Source organism: Tachyglossus aculeatus, chromosome 16, assembly GCF_015852505.1.
Source record: "Tachyglossus aculeatus isolate mTacAcu1 chromosome 16, mTacAcu1.pri, whole genome shotgun sequence".
NCBI classification, from domain to species: domain Eukaryota; kingdom Metazoa; phylum Chordata; class Mammalia; order Monotremata; family Tachyglossidae; genus Tachyglossus; species Tachyglossus aculeatus.
In genome coordinates, this window is record NC_052081.1 from 49,348,374 (window position 1) to 49,362,477 (window position 14,104).

General features: G+C 47.4%; 1 protein-coding gene across 2 annotated transcripts in view; it reads left to right on the forward strand.

The window, feature by feature from the left end:
- Nucleotides 1–5,926: 5,926 nt before the first annotated feature.
- PHACTR4 (phosphatase and actin regulator 4) overlaps nt 5,927–14,104 on the forward strand; it is a 62,113-nt gene continuing 53,935 nt past the window's right edge. Inside the window, exon 1 of one of the 2 annotated variants that reach the window (XM_038758196.1) lies at nt 5,927–6,083. The gene's annotated coding sequence lies outside the window, so the exon portion shown is untranslated. The remainder of the gene's footprint in view (nt 6,084–14,104) is intronic. The other variant, XM_038758195.1, reaches the window with a different exon arrangement.

The window sequence follows — 14,104 nt, forward strand, 5'->3', positions numbered from 1 at the left end:
ACTAATGGTAAAGTGATAATTGTGGTATTTGTTAGGTGCTTACGATGTGTCAAGCACCGTACTAAGCATTGGGATTGAGACAAGATTCATTGAGTCGCATTTATTGAGCGCTTACTGTTTATACAAGGTAAACATATTGGTCACAGTCCATGTCCCTCACAGGAGTCGCAGTCCTAAGGAGGAGGGTGAACAGGAATTTCACCTCCATTTAACAGATGAGGTAAATGAGGCCCCTGGGGAAATTGGGTGACTTGTTCAAGGTCACCCAGCAGACAAGTGGTAGAGGCGGGATTAAAACCCAGGTCTCCCCGGGATCAACCTTCTGCTTCCCTGACCACCTTAGCATAGTTTCCCTGAGGCCAAGGAACCTTTCTTCCCAAAGCCAAAGGTCCCCTGGCACATTCTCCTTGACACTGCCTTCAGGGAGGCTACATTCTAGTTTGAGGGAGGAGGAGACGGATTTTCTTCAACCAGGGGGCTGTTGGACGGGAAGGGCTAGACTCTGGAGCTGAATGCCTGCCTGGACTGGCTCTTCCTGAACCCCGGAAGCTCCAGGAGCTCTTTCCCTGCTGTCACTCAGCAGTCGGGTGACAGGATTAACACCCTGGTGCGTGCGTGTACACATGCATGCGTGCTGTTCCGGTTATTCACCGGGACAGAATGTGTGCACTGAGTCAACGAGATGGTGGAGGGCACCCCTCCTGCCTTCTTTCTGGCCCTTAAACAATTTCCCCCGTTGATCATCATCATCAGTCGTATTTATTGAGCACTTACTATGTGCAGAGCGCTGTACTAAGTGCTTGGTACAGTGATGAGTGATTGATTGATGAGTGGTGGGGGGGAGGTAGGGTCTCCTGGGCCCGGCTGCCTCATCCCTTTGGGACTGAAAGTGCTTGTAAAGAAAATCACTTCCTTCCTCCATCATCTCTCCGGACCCCTCGGTGGAAGTGGGGTTGAACCAGGTTGTGGCTATGTTCATTCAATCATATTTATTGAGCACTTACTGTGTGCAGAGCACCGTACTAAGCGCTTGGGAAGTCCAAGTTGGCAACATCTAGAGACGGTCCCTACCCAACAGCGGGCTCACAGTCTAGAAGGGGGAGACAGACGACAAAACAAAACGTATTAACAAATAAAATGAATAAACTGTCCTCACCCACCATTCCAGACCAACCACCCCCACTCCCTGTACCCCAGAGGACTAACCTTATTCATTTATTCATTCAATCGTATTTATTGAGCGCTTACTGTGTGCAGAGCACTGTTACGGCTGGCTGGTTGGCCGGCAGGAGAGGCGAGGGGTATTTGTAAGTGTGTGTATGTTCCTTCACCCCAACACTTGGAATTCATTTGTTTGGAGAAGGCAGCGTGGCTCAGTGGAAAGAGCCCAGGCTTTGGAGTCAGAGGTCATGGGTTCAAATCCCGGCCCCGCCAGTTGTCAGCTGTGTGACTTTGGGCAAGTCACTTCACTTCTCTGGGCCTCAGTTCCCTCATATGTAAAATGGGGACTAAGACTGTGAGCCCCACATGGGGCAACCTGATTGCCTTGTAACCTCCCCAGTGCTTAGAACAGTGCTTTGCACATAGTAAGCGCTTAATAAATGCCATCATTATTATTATTATTCAGTCATATTAAGCACTTACTGTGTGCAGAGCACTGGACTAAGCACTTGGAAAGAACAATTCAGCAACAGATAGAGACAATCCCTACCCAACAACGGGCTCGGCGTCTAGAAGGGGGGAGATAGACAACAAAACAGAACAAGTATAAACTCTCCTGCCCACTGGGAACACATCCCAGCGCACTGGCATCTGCCCACATTCCCAGACTTGGCCCCAATCAATCAATCAATCGTATTTATTGAGCGCTTACTGTGTGCAGAGCACTGTACTAAGCGCTTGGGAAGTACAAATTTGCAACATATAGAGACAGTCATCATCATCATCATCGATCGTATTTATTGAGCGCTTACTGTGTGCACAGCACCGTACTAAGCACTTGGGAAGTACAAGTTGGCAACATCTAGAGACAGTCCCTACCCAACAGTGGGCTCACAGTCTAAAAGGGGGAGACAGAGAACAAAACCAAACATACTAACAAAATAAAATAAATAGAATAAATATGTACAAGTAAAATAGAGTAATAAATATGAACAAACATATATACAGATGGCCATCTGTGGAACCTGGCTTTGGTCTTTGTCTTCCACACAGGGGTATGTGTGACTGGACCAGCCATGGCAGGTAGAGCACTGGCATTTTGGGCATAAAACTCATCAAGGCAGGCAGGGCTCATCCCAGACTGAGCCCCTTCCTTCCTCTCCCCACCGTCCCCCTCTCCATCCCCCCCATCTTACCTCCTTCCCTTCCCCACAGCACCTGTATATATGTTTGTACATATTTATTACTCTATTTATTTTACTTGTACATATCTATTCTATTTATTTTATTTTGTTAGTATGTTTGGTTTTGTTCTCTGTCTCCCCCTTTTAGACTGTGAGCCCACTGTTGGGTAGGGACCGTCTCTATATGTTGCCAATTTGTACTTCCCAAGCGCTTAGTACAGTGCTCTGCACATAGTAAGCACTCAATAAATACGATTGATGATGATGAAGGCAGGGACTGCACCTCTTATTGCTACTGTCCGTTCCTCCGGTGCCTCATACAGTGCCCTAGGCACAGTAGGTCCTCAGTTTAGAGTTGTGCAGCGAGTTCAGAGTGCCCTGCACACAGCGGGCACCCAGTTCAGAGTTGTTCGATGGTGGTGGGGATAATTGAAATCCCAGGAACCCCCAGGGCCAGTACCACCACCATTCATTTAATCAGTGGTATTAACATAGCTGTAATTTTACTTATATACATTGACACCTGTTTACTTCTGTCGTCCGTTCCCCCATTCTAGACTGTGAGCCTCACATAGCTGTAATTTTACTTACATACATTGACACCCATTTACTTGTTTTGTCATCTTTTCCCCCCTTCTAGACTGTGAGCCTCACATGGCTGTAATTTTACTTATATACTTTGACACCCGTTTACTTGTTTTGTCATCTTTTCCCCCTTTCTAGACTGCGAGCCTCACATAGCTGTAATTTTACATATATACATTGACACCTGTTTACTTTTGTCGTCTGTTCCCCCTTTCTAGACTGCGAGCCTCACATAGCTGTAATTTTATTTCTATATATTGACACCCGTTTACTTGTTTTGTCGTCTGTCTCCCCCTTCTAGACTGTGAGCCCATTGTTGGGTAGACACCGTCTCCATATGTTGCCGATTTGTACTTCCCAAGCGCTTAGTACAGTGCTGTGCACATAGTAAGCGCTCAATAAATACGATTGAATGAATGAATTCAATCGATGCAGACTACAAAGAAGCAGTATGGTCAAGTGGAAAGAGCACAGGCCTAGGAGGACCTGGGTTCTTATCCCTGCTCTGCCACGTACCTACTGTGTCTCCTTGGGCAAACCACTTATCTCAAGTGCTTAGTACAGTGTTCTGCACACAGTAAGCGCTCAATAAATACGATCGAATGAATGAAGTGTGCTCCAGTTTCTTCACCTGTAAAATGAGGGTTAAATACCTGCTCTCCCACCCTCTGTGAGCCTCTTGTTAGACAGGGACATCTGACCTGATTATCTGATTATTATGATGAACTAGCATGGCCTGATGGATAGAACACAGCCCTGGGAGTCAGAGGGACCTGGGTTCTAATTGCGGCTCGGCCACTTGTCTGCTGTTTGACCTCGGGCAAGCTGCTTAGCTTCTCTGCGCCTCAAGTACCTCATCTGTAAAATGGGGATTAAGACTGAGCCCCCCACGCGGGACATGGACTGTATCCAACCTGATAGAACAGTGCTTGACACGTAGTAAGCATCTTAACAAGTATCATCATCATATTCATCACTCATTCATTCAATCGTATTTATTGAGCGCTTACTATGTGCAGAGCACTGTACTAAGCACTTGGGAGGTACAAGTTGGCAACATATAGAGACAGTCCCTACCCAACAGCGGGCTCACAGTCTAGAAGGGGGAGACAGAGAACAAAACATAGAAACCAAATAGAATAAGTAGTCATCCATTCATTCATTCAATCGTATTTATTGAGCGCTTACTATGTGCAGAGCACCGTACGAAGCGCTTGGGAAGTACAAGTTGGCAACATCTAGGGACGGTCCCTACCCAACAGTGGGCTCAATCTACACTTCATGCTGCTGCCCGGATTATCTTTGTCCGGAAACGCTCTGGGCATGTTACTCCCCTCCTCAAAAATCTCCAGTGGCTGCCAATCAATCTGCGCATCAGGCAGAAACTCCTCACTATGGGCTTCAAGGCTGTCCATCACCTCGCTCCCTCCTACCTCACCTCCCTTCTCTCCTCCAGCCCAGCCCACACCCTCCGCTCCTCCGCCGCTAATCTCCTCCCCGTACCTCGCTCTCGCCTGTCCCGCCATCGACCCCCGGCCCCCGTCCTCCCCCGGGCCTGGAATGCCCCCAATCCCTCTGCCCATCCGCCAAGCTCGCTCTCTTCCTCCCTTCAAGGCCCTACTGAGAGCTCACCTCCTCCAGGAGGCCTTCCCACACTGAGCCCCTTCCTTCCTTTCCCCCTCGCCCCCCTCTCCGTCCCCCCATCTTACCTCCTTCCCTTCCCCACAGCACCTGTATATATGTATATATGTTTGTACATATTTATTACTCTATTTTACTTGTACATATCTATTCTATTTTATTTTGTTAGTATGTTTGGTTTTGTTCTCTGTCTCCCCCTTTTAGACTGTGAGCCCACCGTTGGGTAGGGACTGTCTCTAGATGTTGCCAATTTGTACTTCCCAAGCGCTTAGTACAGTGCTCTGCACATTGTAAGCGCTCAATAAATACGATTGATGATGATATAGAGACAGTCCCTACCCAACGGTGGGCTCACTGTCTAGAAGGGTGAGACGGACAACAAAACAAAACATATAAACCAAATAGAATATTCATTCATTCAATCGTATTTATTGAGCGCTTACTATGTGCAGAGCACTGTACTAAGCGCTTGGGAGGTACAAGCTGACAACATATAGAGACGGTCCCTACCCAACAGCGGGCTCACAGTCTAGAAAGGGGGGACGGACAACAAAAGAAAACATATAAACCAAATAGAGTAAATATTCATTCATTCAATCGTATTTATTGAGCGCTTACTGTGTGCAGAGCACTGTACTAAGCGTTTGGGAGGTATAAGTTGGCAACATATACAGTCCCTACCCAACAGCAGGCTCACAGTCTAGAAGGGGGAGACGGACAACAAAGCAAAACATATAAATCAATCAATCAACCGTATTTATTGAACGCTTACTGTGTGCAAAGCACTGTACTAAGCGCTTAAATAAAATAATAAATATATAATTAAATAAATAAAATATAAAATAGAATAAATACGTACAAGTAAAATAAATAAATAGAGTAATAAAACTCATGACCTCCGACTCCAAAGCCCGGGCTCTTCCCACTGCTTCTCCAGAGCGCCTCGAAAGCAAGTAGGCCTCAGCCTCCTCAGGGGGCGAGCACGCAAGCGGAAGTGGGGGGCGGCCATTTTATTTCCGTTCTCTACGCCCAAGCCACGGACTACAAGCCCCGTGATGCTTTGCCCGCCCGACGGCCCCCTCAGGGCGCGAGCACGCAAGCGGAGGGAGGGGGCCATTTTGTTTCCGTTCTCTTCGCCCCAGCCACGTACTACAATTCCCGTGATGCTTTGCTCGCCCGACGGCCTCCTCAGGGCGCGAGCACGCAAGCGGAGGGAGGGGCGGCCATTTTGTTTCCGTTCTCTTCGCCCCAGCCACGGACTACAAGTCCCGTGGTGCTTTGCGCCGCCCCGTGGACGAGCGGGCCGCACAGGTGCGAAGATTTCCGGTGGAAGCGGCTGAGGGAAGGAGGGAGGGGGCCGAGGCCCGGGAGGAGCCATTGCTTGCCCGGGAGGTAACGGCCTCATCCGGGTCCCCACGACCGGGCCTTCGGGGCGCTCTGTGGCCTCCGCAGCCCCCGTGAGGCGACGATCCGGGACAGAGTCCATCCCCGACACCCGCAGCCGCCCGCACGGTGGGTTATTGTTCGCCCCATCTTACCTCCTTCCCTTCCCCACAGCACCTGTACATATATCTCTACATATTTATTACTCTATTTATTTCACTTGTACATATCTATTCTATCGATTTTATTTTGTTAGTATGTTTGGTTTTGTTCTCTGTCTCCCCCTTTTAGACCGTGAGCCCACTGTTGGGTTCCTTCCCTTCCTCACAGCACCTGTATATATGTCTCTACATATTTATTACTCTATTTTACTTGTACATATTCTCTACATATTTATTACTCTATTTCACTTGTACATATCTATTCTACTTATTTTATTTTGTTAGTATGTTTGGTTTTGTTCTCTGTCTCCCCCTTTTAGACCGTGAGCCCACTGTTGGGTTCCTTCCCTTCCCCACAGCACCTGTATAGGTGTCTCTACATATTTACTACTCTGTTTATTTTACTTGTACATACCTATTCTATTGATTTTATTTTGTTAGTATGTTTGGTTTTGTTCTCTGTCTCTCCCTTTTAGACCGTGAGGCCACTGTTGGGTTCCTTCCCTTCCCCACAGCACCTGTGTATATATCTCTACATATTTATTGCTCTATTTATTTATTTCACTTGTACATATCTATTCTATTGATTTTATTTTGTTAGTATGTTTGGTTTTGTTCTCTGTCTCCCCCTTTTAGACCGTGAGCCCACTGTTGGGTTCCTTCCCTTCCCCACAGCACCTGTATAGATGTCTCTACATATTTATTACTCTATTTTACTTGTACATATTCTGTACATATTTATTACTCTATTTATTTCACTTGTACATACCTATTCTACTTATTTTATTGTGTTAGTATGTTTGGTTTTGTTCTCTGTCTCCCCGTTTTAGACCGTGAGCCCACTGTTGGGTTCCTTCCCTTCCTCACAGCACCTGTATATATGTCTCTACATATTTATTACTCTATTTTACTTGTACATATTCTGTACATATTTATTACTCTATTTATTTCACTTGTACATATCTATTCTACTTATTTTATTTTGTTAGTATGTTTGGTTTTGTTCTCTGTCTCCCCCTTTTAGACCGTGAGCCCGCTGTTGGGTTCCTTCCCTTCCTCACAGCACCTGTATAGATGTCTCTACATATTTATTACTCTATTTTACTTGTACATATTCTCTACATATTTATTACTCTATTTCACTTGTACATATCTATTCTATGTATTTTATTTTGTTAGTATGTTTGGTTTTGTTCTCTGTCTCCCCCTTTTAGACCGTGAGCCCACTGTTGGGTTCCTTCCCTTCCCCACAGCACCTGTATAGGTGTCTCTACATATTTACTACTCTATTTATTTTACTTGTACATACCTATTCTATTGATTTTATTTTGTTAGTATGTTAGGTTTTGTTCTCTGTCTCCCCCTTTTAGACCGTGAGCCCACTGTTGGGTTCCTTCCCTTCCCCACAGCACCTGTATAGATGTCTCTACATATTTATTGCTCTATTTTACTTGTACATATTCTCTACATATTTGTTACTCTATTTATTTCACTTGTACATATCTATCCTATTGATTTTATTTTGTTAGTACGTTTGGTTTTGTTCTCTGTCTCCCCCTTTTAGACCGTGAGCCCACTGTTGGGTTCCTTCCCTTCCTCACAGCACCTGTATATATGTCTCTACATATTTATTACTCTATTTTACTTGTACATATTCTCTACATATTTATTACTCTATTTCACTTGTACATACCTATTCTATTTATTTTATTTTGTTAGTATGTTTGGTTTTGTTCTCTGTCCCCCCCTTTTAGACCATGAGCCCACTGTTGGGTTCCTTCCCTTCCCCACAGCACCTATATATATGTCTCTACATATTTATTACTCTATATTACTTGTACATATTCTCTCCATATTTATTATTCTATTTATTTCACTTGTACATACCTATTCTACTTATTTTATTTTGTTAGTATGTTTGGTTTTGTTCTCTGTCTCCCCCTTTTAGACCGTGAGCCCACTGTTGGGTTCCTTCCCTTCCCCACAGCACCTGTATATATGTCTCTACATATTTATTACTCTATTTTACTTGTATATATTCTCTACATATCTATTACTCTATTTCACTTGTACATACCTATTCTACTTATTTTATTTTGTTAATATGTTTGGTTTTGTTCTCTGTCTCCCCCTTCTAGACCGTGAGCCCACTGTTGGGTAGGGCCTGTCTCTATATGTTGCCAACTTGTACTTCCCAAGCGGTTAGTACGGTGCTCTGCACACAGTAAGCGCTCAATAAATACGATTGATTGATTGATATTTATTTTATTTTGTTAGGATGTTTGGTTTTGTTCTCTTTCTCCCCCTTTTAGACCGTGAGCCCACTGTTGGGTAGGGACTGTCTCTGTATGTTACCAACTTGTGCTTCCCAAGCGCTTAGTACAGTGCTCTGCACACAGTAAGCGCTCAATAAATGCGACTGAATGAATGATATTTATTTTATTTTGTTAGGATGTTTGGTTTTGTTCTCTGTCTCCCCCTTTTAGACCGCGAGCCCACTGTTGAGTAGGGACTGTCTCCAGATGTTACCAACTTGGACTTCCCAAGCGCTTGGTACAGTGCTCTGCGCACAGTAAGCGCTGAATAAATACGATCGATTGATTGATATTTATTTTGTTAGTATGTTTGGTTTTTTCTCTGTCTCCCCCTTCTAGACTGTGAGCCTACAGTTGGGTAGGGACTGTCTCTATATGTTGCCAACTTGGACTTCCCAAGCGCTTAGTACAGTGCTGTGCACACAGTAAGCACTCAATAAATACGACTGATTGATTGATATTTTATTTTGTTAGTACGTTTGGTTTTGTTCTCCGTCTCCCCCTTCTAGACTGTGAGCCCACTGTTGGGTCGGGACTGTCTCTATATGTTGCCAACTTGGACTTCCCAAGCGCTTAGTACAGTGCTCTGCACACAGTAAGCGCTCAGTAAATACGATTGATTGATTGAGAGGGCAGCAGCTGCTTTCCAGGCCCGCGGGTGTCACGGAGCCGGCCCCGCCAGGTTAACCGCCTGGGAGACACGGACATACCAAGAGTCAGTAGGTCCCTCAGCCTGGCTTAGTGCTTAGGTAATAATAATGTTGGTATTTGTTAAGCGCTTACTAGGTGCCAAGCCCTGGGGTGATCAGGTTGCCCCAACGTGGGGCTCCCAGTCTTCATCCCCATTTCTAGACTGATCAATCAATCGTATTTTAGACTGTGAGCCCACTGTTGGGTAGGGACTGTCTCTAGATGTTGCCAACTTGTACTTCCCAAGCACTTAGTCCAGTGCTCTGCACACAGTAAGTGCTCAATAAATACGATTGATTGATTGATTGAGCGCTTACTGTGTGCAGAGCACTGTACTAAGCGCTTGGGAAGTACAAGTTGGCAACATATAGAGACAGTCCCTACCCAACAGTGGGCTCACAGTCTAGAAGGGGGAGATGGGGAACAAAACCAAACATATTAACAAAATAAAATAGAATAGTTATTAGTGCTGGGGTGATCAGGTTGGCCCCACGTGGGGCTCCCAGTCTTCATCCCCATTTCTAGACTGATCAATCAATCAATCAATCGTATTTATTGAGCGCTTACTGTGTGCACAGCACTGTACTAAGCGCTTGGGAAGTACAAGTTGGCAGCCTATAGAGACGGTCCCTACCCAACAGTGGGCTCATAGTCTAGAAGAGGAAGACAGAGAACAAAACCAAACATAGTAACAAAATAAAATAAATATCAATCAATCAATTGTATTTATTGAGTGCTTACTAGGTGCCAAGCACTGTTATTAGCGTTGGGGTGATCAGGTTGTCCCCACGTGGGGCTCCCAGTCTTCATCCCCATTTCTAGACTGATGATGATGGCATTTGTTAAGGGCTTACTATGTGCAAAACACTGTTCTAAGCACTGGGGGGGGGGAATACAAGATGATCAGGTTGTCCCATGTGGGGCTTACGGTCATCATCCCCATTTTACAGATGAGGGAACTGAGGCCCAGAGAAGTGAAGTGACTTGCCCAAAGTCACCCAGCTGACAGTTGGCGGAGCCGGGGTTTGAACCCATGACCTCTGACTCCAAAGCCCGGGCTCTTTCCACTGAGCCACGCTGCTTCTCTACAGTGCTCCGCACACAGTAAGCACTCAATAAATACGATTGAATGAATGAATGAATGAATGAATGAATGAGCTTACTATGTGTCCAACACCATTCTAAGCACTAGGGTGGATGTTAGTGACTTAGGTTGGACACAGTCCCTGCCCAGCGTGGGACTCTCAGTCAAAATAGGAGGGAGAGCAGGAGAATTGAAGCATGGGGAAGTTAAGTGACTTGCCCGAGGTCACACAGCTGACAAGTGGCAGACCTGGGATTAGAACCCACGACCTCCGATTCCCAAGCCCGGGCTCTTGCCACTAAGCCACGCTGCTTCAGAAGGACCTGAGTTCAAATTTCGCCTCTGCCTCATTCATTCAGTCGTATTCATTGAGCTCTTACTGTGTGCAGAGCACTGTACTAAGCATGTCTGCTGGGTGACCACGGCAAGACAGGCGCCTTGTACAGCGCTCTGCACACAGTAAGAGCTCAATGAGTACGATTCAGTGAATGAATTTTCACTCCTTGGGCCTCAGTTACCTCTTCTGTAAAATGGGGATTAAGAAAGGGAGCCCCGTGTGGATTGTGTCCAAATTTGTGCCTTCCCTTTCATTCCTTCAGTCGTATTTATTGAGCGCTTACTGTGTGCAGAGCACTGTACTAAGCACTTGGAAAGTACAGTTCGGCAACAAATAGAGACAATCCCTACCCAACAACGGGCTCGCGATCTAGAAGAGGGGGACAGACAACAAAACAGCAGTTAGTACAGTGCCTGGCACATAGTAAGTGCTTAACAAATACCACAATTATTAGTGGCCCACAACGAGCGGTCAGAGCCTCTGCCGGCCGGGGGGGTTTCTGGGGAGAGTCCACCCGCGGGGAGACTACGAGGCTAAACCAGTCCTTCCTTTCCCGCTTCCCTCCTCGTCCTCGGCCAGAAGTCCCAAGAAATTCCCCCCCAGCGTCGGCAGCAGAGCCGCCTGGGGCAGAGAGAAATCCAGGGGCTTGCAACAAAAGGACCCATGCTAGTCCTCAGCCACAAGTCAGGAGGTCAGAAGCCACTTTGGGGGAGAGGCAGAGCATGGAGGGGGGAACGGGGGTCTCCCAGGAGAATCCTGGAATTGGTTGACGAGGGAGGAGATGCCCCTCGGGGTCAGAGCCTGGTGCCCTGCCCGCTCCCCCGGCCGCCCCTTTCGGGGCAATCAATCCATCAATCAGTCAGTCGTATTTATCAGAGCACAGTACTAAGGGCTTGGAAGGTCGCTCACTGTGGATTTAAATGCTGAACGGTTGCCGTGGTTCCTAAACTTCGGTTCCTCAAAGATCTTTTCAGATGACTAGTTGTTTCCCCTAATTACGATTCCCGTTATCCAGTCGTGGCTTCTTGCTCCCTCTTTTGCATAGAACCAGAGGGCGAGCCGTCACTGCCCAGCCAAGATCGATAAGAACCTTGGTCCTTTGAGACTTTTGGTCACTTGCCTGCCTCTCCAGCCCGCAACGGGGAGGAAATTGAATTTACTTTGGGAAGTCTAGGCTGCATAATTAACCCAGCCTGTAATTTGTCTTAGTGGCCCCATGCCCCGCTACATTGTCGGTCACTTGAGGGCCAGGATCGCGCCCACTAATTCAGTGCTGCTCTCCCAAGCGCTTTGTAGAGGGTTCTGCACGGAGTAGGAGTTCAGTAAATATCTATTGCAGTGGGGAGGGAAGGAGGTCCAGTCCCCGTCCTCCCCCTTTAAACAGTGCTCACCTTGCCAAGAGCTACGAGCGGGCGTGGGACTCGCATATGCCTGCCTCCAGGACTGGAGCGAGCCTCGGGGCCCAACGAATCCGGTGAAGCAAGGGATGGACGGTGCTGATAGCGACATCCCACCTCTCCCCTGAGGAGCCTCTCCGTGCGGGTTCAAGGTGGGGAAACAGATAAAGGGCCGTGTTGTCTGGGGCAGACGCTTCAAGGAATTGCGGCCGTCGTAAAAGCTGGTGTTTGGGTAGACCTGGGTATCCTGGTTTGGTGTTCTGAGTGCGATCGTGCCTTTGGCCCAGCACTGAGTGCGACCTCCATCCAGGACCAGGCCAGGAGCCTCCCTTTCTCCCCAGAGCACAGATTGGATTGGGTCGGGAGGAGGGGAAGTAACTCAGCTGTGGCCAGGCTGTGGCCAGTGTGACGACTGCCAGCCGGGAGGTGGGGGCACCTCGAGCAGGATGGGGAGGGCCCTGCCCCATGGAGGTCAGTGACCTCCAGTAGAGAGGGGTGTGACCCTGTTTTGAGAGATTGGTGACCTCCCACAAGGAGGGGGGGACCAGGGTGGGGATGGGGGATGACCTTTGTGACCCTATCCTTGGGGGGTGGGGAGGAGGGGTCCTGCCCAGGGGAGGTCGTCATGAAATCCTTCACTGCATCCCAGTGGAGCCAGGGATCTGTTCCTGGGCTGCTCCAGGCCGGGGACCATGGGGAGGGGAGAGGTGGGATGTAGTTTGCCCCTGATTTGGGCTGGCCCGAACTGATTTTGACTCAGTTGTGGCCAAGTGAGGCCTTAAAATTCTGCCCGTGAGGAGCTCTGTGTTTTGAGTGAAATGTTTTGCAAGCGGTGAGTTGTTTGGCAGCACAAGGCGTAAGCTCCCATTGCTTATTTCAATTCTCTGCCTGGGACAGATGTGGGATTGGGTCAGTAAAACTTCTTGGAGCCTGATTTTTTTTAAAAAAAGTCTGTCCCTCATGTGCCTGCCAGAGGGTAGGGGAGGTAACATAATGAATGAGGTTTTCTTGTTTTGGTGCCTGCCTTGGGTCTGCTTTGTTCCTCACTGAAAAGAAGAATTTCTTATTTGTTGCCCAAACAAGTCCCCAGATCTCCCTTGATGTCTATTCTTTGTGTAATGATTTGGCCTAGGAGGCTAAAGAGAAAGAGTGTGGTGGACACCAGGCTAGGCCAGTATACCAGTAGCATCAACTGGGCTTTGACTGTGTGCAGAGCGCTCTCTCGAACCCTTGGAAGACCACTGCGGGGTCAGCAGTCATGACCTCTGCCCTCAAGGAGCTGACATTTGGTGGCTAGGACACTATTTTAAATATGGTATTATAACTACCTACGAGATGTCAATCACTGTTTGAAGTGCAGGCGTGGATACAAGTTAACCAAATTGGACCCAGTCCCTGTCCCACATGGGGCTCCCAGTGTAAGTAGATGAGGTTCGCCCACTGGTCTTTCCAGGCCCTGGGCTCCGTGACTCGGTTTATCCGCTTCAGAGGGTCCCCGGGGTTGCTGGGAGACGCTCGTGTAAGTCAGAGGTTGGGACCGGCTTCAGGCTGAGCTCGTGGGGCGGTTGGGGGGTGCTGTCAGGCTTGGAAAGGAGTATGGTAGGAGAAGAACCCATATAGCTTGTAATACATTTTTTTGATCGGAATTTACTAGTCGCTACGAAGGTCTTTGTTATCATTTCCCCAGTGAGATTTTTGCGTCGGATTCTCTGCAAGGCTCCAGGATGCACAAGGCTTGGAAAATATTTTACCAGCAGAGAGTTGTCAGAATAAATACCTTCTACTATCACTGATCGGTTGCAACTGTGTGCTGCGTGCTGTACTAAGCACTTGGGAGAGAACAGTGGAAGTAGGAAGCCTGATCCCCACCTGTCTCAGCCAGAGTAACTCCCAAGAGCTCAGCCTGTCACTGCCGAAGTGGAGGGAATGGCGCCGTTCTCGTCTTGCGCCTTTTATCTGGAGAAAATGCAAACTGAGCTCTTACACTAGGCCTTCCAAACAGTGCTAAGCACTTAGTACAGTGCTCTGCACATAGTAAGCTCTCAATAAATGTGATTGATGATGAATAATAATAACGATGGCATTTATTAAGTGCTTACTACGGGCAAAGCACCGTTCCAAACCGTCCAAGACTGAAATATCATTGTCGCTACTTACCAGTGGCCT